We start from the raw sequence: 8,866 nt of genomic DNA on the forward strand, positions 1-8,866 counted from the left end.
AATCTCCTACCTATAAATAGAGAACAAAAGTGCTTACCTTCCCAGGTTGTTGAAAGATAATGAAGTATTCTCCAAACTTCATTGGTCCCAGTTTTTGTCAACTCCATGTAACACCTACATTATCTTTAAATTTTTTTCCATAGCCCACTTTTCAAACATATATTTTTTAAAAAAATTGTATATCCTTATTATAAATGCAAAACAACGCGCCCTAAATCAAAGGTGCAATGAAAGTAAAACAGACCTTGTTGCCAGAGACAGTGTTAAGCCCAAGGCCCGCTCTCCTTTTTCAACAAAAGGAAGTAAGTCCATGTCATTCCAGACCTGCACCGAAGAGACTCCAGCAGTAGGGTTAGGCACAGAAACTTAAAGAAGAAATAGCTTTCTCATTCTGTGATGCAATTTGACTTCTGTCTGGCCCATGCATCTAAGTCCCCTCCCCTGCCACCTGAAATCACTTCCTGTAACGCCCCACGCTTAGGACACACTGAGCTCATGCATATGAAGCACTTAGCTCGAGGCCTCGCCCCTGCCTTTGTAGCTTTTGGTATCTTTTCTAATTCTTCTTTTTCTTTTCCCACACAGGTTAAATGACCCACATAAGCCCATAGTTATTTGGTCGAGAACTTATGTGCCCCAGATAAGAGCATGGACTCTGGAACTGAGTTCTGTCACTTTAGAGCTGTGTGACCTTGAGCAGGGGACTCAGCCTCTCTGTGGCTCAATTTTCTTATCAGTAATATGGTGATACGATGGCATCTAATTCATAAGGTAGGAGTACATGACTTAATACATGTAAAGCACACAGAATGTGCCTGGCGGGTGGTCAACACTATGAGCTAACAGGGTTCCTTCTTTTTCACCAGCTGAGTCTGACAGTAGTAGTCATTCACAGGCTACTATTGAGAAGTGCTTCTCAAACTGAGGTGAAAGACCAGGTTTTTCTCTCACAATACATGAGGACCAATATTTTGTAAACAAAACAAGTGTATTGCTAGAAAAAAGAATAAAAAAGTAAATGTAAGATACAAGTCCACATTTTTTAGTCCAACAGGGCTCACCTGTGTTTCACAGAGAGCACCTTCTCTCTGTGACTTCACATGGTGCAAGGGGCAAGGGTGCTCTCTGGGGTCTCTTTTATAAGAGCACCAATCCCGTTCATGAGGGCTCCAGCCTCCTGAACTAATCACCTCCCAAAGGCCCCACCTCTCAATACCGTCACACTGGGTCTATACAAAATTCATTACATGTGAATTTGGGGGGACACAAGCATTCAATTGTAGCACTTTGTCAACAAAACTGGTCTTCTGGTGATGCCCTTGCATGTTGTGATGATGTCAAATCACCAGAAAAGTTTCTAAACCCTCATTGTTGATTTCTACACTTAGTGGGTTGTGGCTTGGAGCAAACCCACAGACCACATTTTGAGTAGTACAGTGCTGGAATGACAAGTTGCATAATTTTAGGAGAAATACTGTTTTAACATTACAGATAATGCTTCAGTTTTTTTATCCAGACCATTTCCACTTTTGAAGAAAACAGCTGTCTCCTGTTCATACACCTGGCATCTCAGGTGCTGGAGAAATACTTGAGAAGAACACCCAGGCAGTGAACATAATGTTACAAAGTGTGCAGAGGAGAGAAACCTGGGGCAGAACTAATCCTTTCCTCTCAAACTGCAAGCCCCGGCCTTCTATTCATACCCACAGACTTCAGAAGTCATTGTTCACACACACCTATGAGCTCCATGAGGGCTGGGACCATGTAGTTCTCATCTGTCACTGGAGCACTTACCACAGAGAGGGGCATATAGCAATCACTCACTAAACATTTGTTGAGGAAGTGGATCCTAAGAGGCTTAGCTGTCTTACATCTCTGCTGGAGTTCTGTGGGGGGATAATTACTAGGGAAAGAAGAAACAGTTTAGCAGCATGGGAAATGCACGCATCTCTTTTTCTTCTTTCTACTTTCCACACACAACACTCGGGTGTGTTGTCTCCGTTGAAAGCCATTCTGAATGCTACTCTTTCACAGAGCAGAAAGACATTTGGATGTGGGAATTCTCACTGATCCACGTGGGCGTTTTTAGATTGCCTCGCCCTCTTTCTTTTACTCCAGTTTCTATCTCAGAGGCCATGTCTTAGGTATCTTAGTATCGCTGTGATCTCACAGAGGGCCTGGCACACACCTGAGGACCATGACACGCTATTATTAGCACATCTGCCAGGGAGAAGCTAACGGGAGCAGAGCCTCTCAAATTAAACGTACACAGGAATCACCTGGGGGAATCCTGTTAAAAATGCAGATTTTGCTTCAGGAGCTCCAGGTGTGTGTCCCCGTGTCCCCAGGTGTGCTCCCAGGCGATGCCTGGTCTGTGGGCCACATTTTGAGTAGCAAGCAACCAAGGGGAATAAAAGGAACCTGAACGTCTACTTAGCTGCTTGTTAGCAAATAAAGTGAAAGATGTCGTTAATATATTTAGGAATGATTTTTAGTGATCTGTAGCTAGCTGTTTTGGAGACATGAAGAAAGACCTTTTTAGGAAAGGAAAATAAGTCATGTGGGCCACATGTGATTCCATAATACTCCCTGGGAACTCACAATTGCCTTAGAACAGAAATGTGATACTGCAACAATCATCTTTCAAAGCTTGGTACTCAAGTATCAAGTTCCACAGGGAAACAAAACACAGTGAAGTAGTCATAGGATATATTCTTTGATGTCTTCTGGAACATATGCTGACGCTGTCCTTAAAAAACTTCTATTTTTTTTCTTGACCACTTGTTACTTATTTCCATTATGATGCTTTGTAAAATTTAAATTAATCCATCTCTTTCTCTCCAGGTTTTTTCACTACCCAAGTCAACAGTGCGGAGTGCAAGAACACACCTTTGAGATCCTATAAACTTAGGTAATCATACCAACCCTGACCCATTTAAGACTGTGTGATCTTAGGCATGAGCCATAGGTTCAACAGTAAAATGAGATTAATACTACTACCTTAGATTTTTATTAGGATAAGCTGAGAAAGCACCTCGGCCATGGTGGGGTCCCTATAAATAATATTTCTATTCCCCTCAAATATTGCCCACTTAGGCTCTCCCATATAAGTGGAATTAAAGTGAGGCACACCCTGTAACCCAACTACACTGATTTGGAACCTAGATGTTGTCTGAGTTCCCTCCTAACAAGGGGCTACAGAAGGGAGAAGAGAGGTTGGCTCAGAAATTAGACCCTAGCAGTTGTGATTGGTCTCTGGGAAAGAAGGTTCTGGAAACTCATTCACTACTTCAGACTTGAAGTAGAGTTTGTCTTAGCATGATAATGGTAGCCATCACTTCCTAAGGGTTTACTATGTATTAGACACTGTTTGGGGATGTACTGGCTTTTACTTTTACTAAAATTAAGATGACTTATTTTTTTCCAGAAAATTATATTTTATTTTTCAAATTATTGTGATAAATGGGATTTTTGTAGAAGAATCTTCAGACAATCATGTAAGGTAGAAAGTTAACCTTCTTTGAGGGTGGGAACATGTCTTATTCATCTTGTTCCCACAGATACCCTCCATGTCTCACTGCTCAGAGGTAGACCCTGTCAAGAGCACAGACTCTGTCCTTTAAGATAGGAACAATTTCTTGGACTAATCAGACCACAAAGAATAACTGTGGGACACAAGGTCCAGATGAAATCTAGCAGTTTCTTGGACACCCAGTGAAGCCCTAGCTTTAACACAGGCCCTGAGATCCACAAGTAACCAATAATTGCTCCCAGGTTCATGCTTGTTATCAGGGGATGGGGTTGGAAAAGCTGCTCCCAGAGGAGGAGTTGGGCCTGTTTCTTCATTTCCTTCACACCACCTGACTGACCCTTATAACAGTGGGCTTGCACAGGGAGCCCCCAATGTTGGGGAATTGCAGGTACTATCTCGGTCTCTTGAAAAGCCTCATCAGGGAAGGTTCACCACGGCATCATGGAAGCCCAGGACAAAAGGCACAAGAGGGAACAGGAGTCAGACATGGACAGCGACACCGACTCTGAATCAGGCTTGGACTCAGGCAGGACGACAGAACTGACAACTGCTAGAGACAAACTTCAGGGGCATGAGGTGCCTCACCATTGCGAAGACGGTGTGTTAAGCTTTTCACTGTTCATTCAATGTTTTTTTGTTTTATTTTGCTTTTTAAAGATTTTATTTATTTATTTGAGAGAGAGAGACAGAGAGAGCAAGCAGGGGGACGGAGAAGGACAAGCAGACTCTGCATTGAGTGTGGAGCCTAATGCGGGGCTGGATCTCAGGATTCTGAGATCGTGACCTGAGCTGAAATTAACAGGCGGATGCTTAACCAACTGAGCCACCCAGGCGTCCCTCATCCAATGTTTATCAAAGGTTTATTTTATGCCTGTTGCTCTGTGAATGAGTAGAAAATGCATGGCTTAAAGTATTTAACATAAATTAACTTTCCAGACAACTGGAAGTTTTAATTTTCTTAATCTTAAATACTATCAATGGAACATTTTCCAATATCCTATTAGTTACACAGTTTTCGAAGTGCATATTAAACATAGTTTGTGCTTTATTGATGACTTGGGGGTCACCATCTTATTTAGGGTTGCCAGATAAAATACAGAATACCCAGTTAAATGTGGATTTCAGATAGAAACAGGTGATGTTTGGGACATACTTGTACTAAAAAGTCATTCCTTGTTTATCTTAAATTCAAATTTAACTGGACATCTTATATTTTTATGTTAAATCTGGCAACCATACCATAATTATATGGTGCTGTAGTAATACAGTGATGCCTCAGGTGCAATTGGACTGATTGTCCTGACATTTCAGTGGCTCAAGGCTGACGTGCTTTCCTAATTTTGCAGTTACTGTGTACAGTCCCTCTCTTTACTACACAATGATTGCATTGTTTGTTGTAGTTGCACTGTAGCATCTTTAATTCCCTTTTCCCTCTTCCACTTGATTCTTCTAATTGGTCTGGGCTGGAAGATAAGATCCCCAAACATGACTGAGTTTTTCATAAAGTAAGAGTAAATGGTTTCTGAATAAGGATACAGGTACTTGATGGTACATACTTGAGAAAAGCATGCACATTTTAAAATAAGGACTTCATAAAAACTTATTTTGACTGCTCAGAGACTATACTGCGGTTTCTTTGAAAGTCCCTCAGGATAAGTGAATCGTGGCTTATTTCCTGGAGTGTGTTGTTCTTTATAGAGCACTATACAATTAGAAATCAGCCTCCAATGGAGATGTTAAAGCTAGATAGAAGAGAATTTGCAATCACATTTTAACCGCAAGATTTTGGATGTTGATCCTGAAAATCTCTAGGAAGAGTGAAATAGATACTGATTTGGCTCGAGTATCTTACAGTTAATCATGCCTTGGAGCTGAGGACTAGCCTAGGTGACCTCTTGAAATCGGTCACAGATATATGGTTTTGATTATTCTAGGACTATCCAATCAACTAAAAATAATGACCACATCCAAAATAATGAAACCAAAGTAATATTAGCCATATCATATCCACAATGGAAAATATGTATTCTAATATGTATTCCAAATATGGTTCTTAGAAGAGGTTCCGGCCAGCCTGCAAAACCTTATGTGGAAGGAATTATAATGTCTATTCTTCCCTACTGCACTCATTTACACAATGATTAAACATTTTTTTTTTCTGTAGGCAATGCTTGTTCTGAATATAGATTTGAAGTGACTCCTGAATTAGAACTGCTATTCCTAAAGCTGAGCTTACGATTACTCAAACTCAGCATGCAAAGTCAGCAAACACCTCTCCACACCTTACATATTTGCATTTATCTTTATTTGACAACTGAAAATTGTTTGAAAATGATTTATGGCATAAAAAAGATCTTCAGGCTCAGGATGATGATATTTGATGTCACCCAGCTATGTCTACATTTACTGGCTTTAGTCAAAGAATGACTCATCAGAATCAGATCCTGGGGAATATTTTGGGAGGTGCTAGAAAAGTCCAATACCAAACAGAGACCAGCATCTTGGTAAAACAGTTTTTCTTTAGAGGCTTCGGAGATTGTGCACGTCAGGAAATACTTGCTAGACTGTCGCAAAACTATATTCTAATTATTTCAAGTGTTTGAGATTTGTTATGGGCCTTTTAGTCCCAACAAGAGCAATTTTGGTCTGTGTAGGTCACTAGAGACATTAGCTGTACTATATATTTAGATTCATGTGACCTGATTCAACTTATTAATGTGTTAAATATAGTTTTCTTTTCCTCTTGATCAACAAAATACATATTTACTTCTAAACCAAGTTAAGACTTAAGGGCTTTCAAGTATTGTTTTTATTTTAATTTTAACCTAGGAAACTTTTTAAAGTTTTTTTGCCTTCAATTGCTTTTTTTCTACCCTGAAGGGGTTGCTACATTTTAGTGGACATCTATCTTAAGAGACAAGGATAATGTGGGCTACTGGGAGAATAGGGTGATTAAAAAAATGTTTATTTAAGAAACATTCAACAGGTATCCGTTGAAGTGTGCAAGTTACTATCATCTTGGCAAGGAACTAATACAGTGGTGGGAGAAGCAGATTCATGAACAGAGAAATTACATTGCAATGTGGTTAGACTAATGATGAAGATATAAAGATAGGTATCTGTCTCTCTGTGAAGCTGTAAAATTAATTCAGCCTTGAAGTGTTGGGGGAAGACTTACTATAGGAGTTAATGACTGGGTTGAGTCTTAAAGAATAAGTAGTCAGGCAAAAAGTATGGAGCAGAGAGACAGACCAAAGACACAGAAGTGAATAGGGAAGAGTTCCCCTTGTTTCTCTTAGCTTCTGAACAGGCTCCTTAGTCATTGGTAATAGAGGAGGCTGCCTGAGCCTTGCCACTGTTTAATAATAACAGAGAGCCCTTTGCAGATACGCTGTGCAGTGGTAATTGCATGGACAGCTATTAGAACTACAATGTCAAGTTTACCAGATATCCCCTACCACCTTTACATAAATCTCCTCATTTGCCAGGCAGTGCAGGGTGACACAAATGATAACCGTAACCCCCCTGTAATATAAGTTTCCTAGGACTGCCATAACAAAGTACCAGAGACCAGACAGTTTGAACGGCAGAAATGTATTGTCTCAGTTTGGGAGGCTAGAACTCAGACTAAGGAATCTGCAGTGTTTGTTCCTTCTGCGAACTGTGAGAAAGAATCTGTTCCATGCTTCTCTCCTAGCTTCTGGCGATTTGCTGGCAATCTTTAGCTTTCTTGTTCATAGATGCATCTTCTTCAGGTTCACATGTGTTCTGCCTGTCTGTTTCCAAAATCCCTTTTTTATTAAGGTGCCAGTTATATTATTAAGGTGCCCGCCCTACTCTGGCATGGCCTCATCTTAACTAGTTATTTCTGAAATGACCCTCTTTCCAAATATGGACACGTTAGGAGATACCTGGGATTAGAACATATGAATTTTTAAAAGACACAATTCAATTCCTAACAGTCCCTTTTCAATGTAAGTTCTAAACTCAAGGTAAAATCTCAATTTCAGAAAATATTTATCAGAAATATAAGTGCTTTGTTATTTGCTTCCCACAGCTTAATCTATCTTTTCCTACTCATTTACATAAAATATGTACATTCTGTTAATTTCATATCATAGGTTTTATGTTTCATGGTGTTTAGAATTTAGCAAAAATTTACCTATTAGGTGTCAGAGTTAAGCTGTTGTTTCATTAAATGCTGATCATTTTCAAAAAATATTTCCCAAACAATATATCTTAAAATTAGTGCAGCTTAGTCACTGACACAATGTGATCAGGACAGTTGATCTTTAAGGTATTGAACAATTCAATAAAACAAGAATAGTTTAAACTACTGTCAAAAATGATATGAGGAATAATAGACAAATGGCACAGAATATCTTTTAGTTACTGAATAAATGACAGGAATAAATAAGCACTGGAAGCCAGTATGTGATATCAATGATCATTTGATAATATGGCATTCATACAGATAACTAGTTTTGTACTGGACTGATGATAGCTTTCTTAGGCAAAAGATTGGTGACACTTTTTTACATTATTAATGCTGTATTTGATTCTTATTTTAGGTACCTGAATAACAGTACAATTTTTACCAAAAAAAAATTTTTGCTTATAAAATGGGTTCATTATCGACTCTCTTAGACATTTCATTATGGTTTTTTATTTAATTTTTACAGTTCACAAGATGAACTATACTACAATATTCAACAGATAATACAATTTCTGCTATCACTCGTTTTTTATCCAAGGCGAAACAATTTGGTTCTGTATGTCTTTCAAATCTATTCATTTACAGGATAAAGCTGCTTTTGCAGAATTTAATAAATGAATGCAAGAAGCTACCTGGGAAGGGCAAAGCATCCAGTCCATTCAAGGATCCCGTAATCTGATACTATTACTGTTGTTCTCCCTTGCAGTCCTAAATAGATTCCATAATTTTATTTCCTAGCCCCTCATTATGACAGGTTTTTTTTTTTTGTTTTTTTTTTTAGCACTCTTATTACTGAAATTAATCTGTCTTGGACTGTTAGGTTGGCTAAGTTTTCTATTTCCTATTTGTTAAATCACTGTGGGAATGGTATCAGAACAACTATGTCCTGAATTTTAAAGGTCTTTTAAGACTGTTTTCTGCATCAGTTGGCTTTCCCCTCTCCCACTCTCTCACAGCCTTTTCTTTTTTTCTCTTTTGCTTAGTTCCTTTTACACTCAAGCAGTGTAGGGGATTTAAATTCCAACCCGGAACTCGGAATGGCGCGCCTTGAATGACGGGAGTCGTAGTTTTCGTGACTCCTTCTTAATCGCTTTTCACGCCGATTCCCTTCCACAGTG

This window comes from Ursus arctos, unplaced genomic scaffold (genome assembly GCF_023065955.2).
Source record: "Ursus arctos isolate Adak ecotype North America unplaced genomic scaffold, UrsArc2.0 scaffold_13, whole genome shotgun sequence".
NCBI lineage: Eukaryota > Metazoa > Chordata > Mammalia > Carnivora > Ursidae > Ursus > Ursus arctos.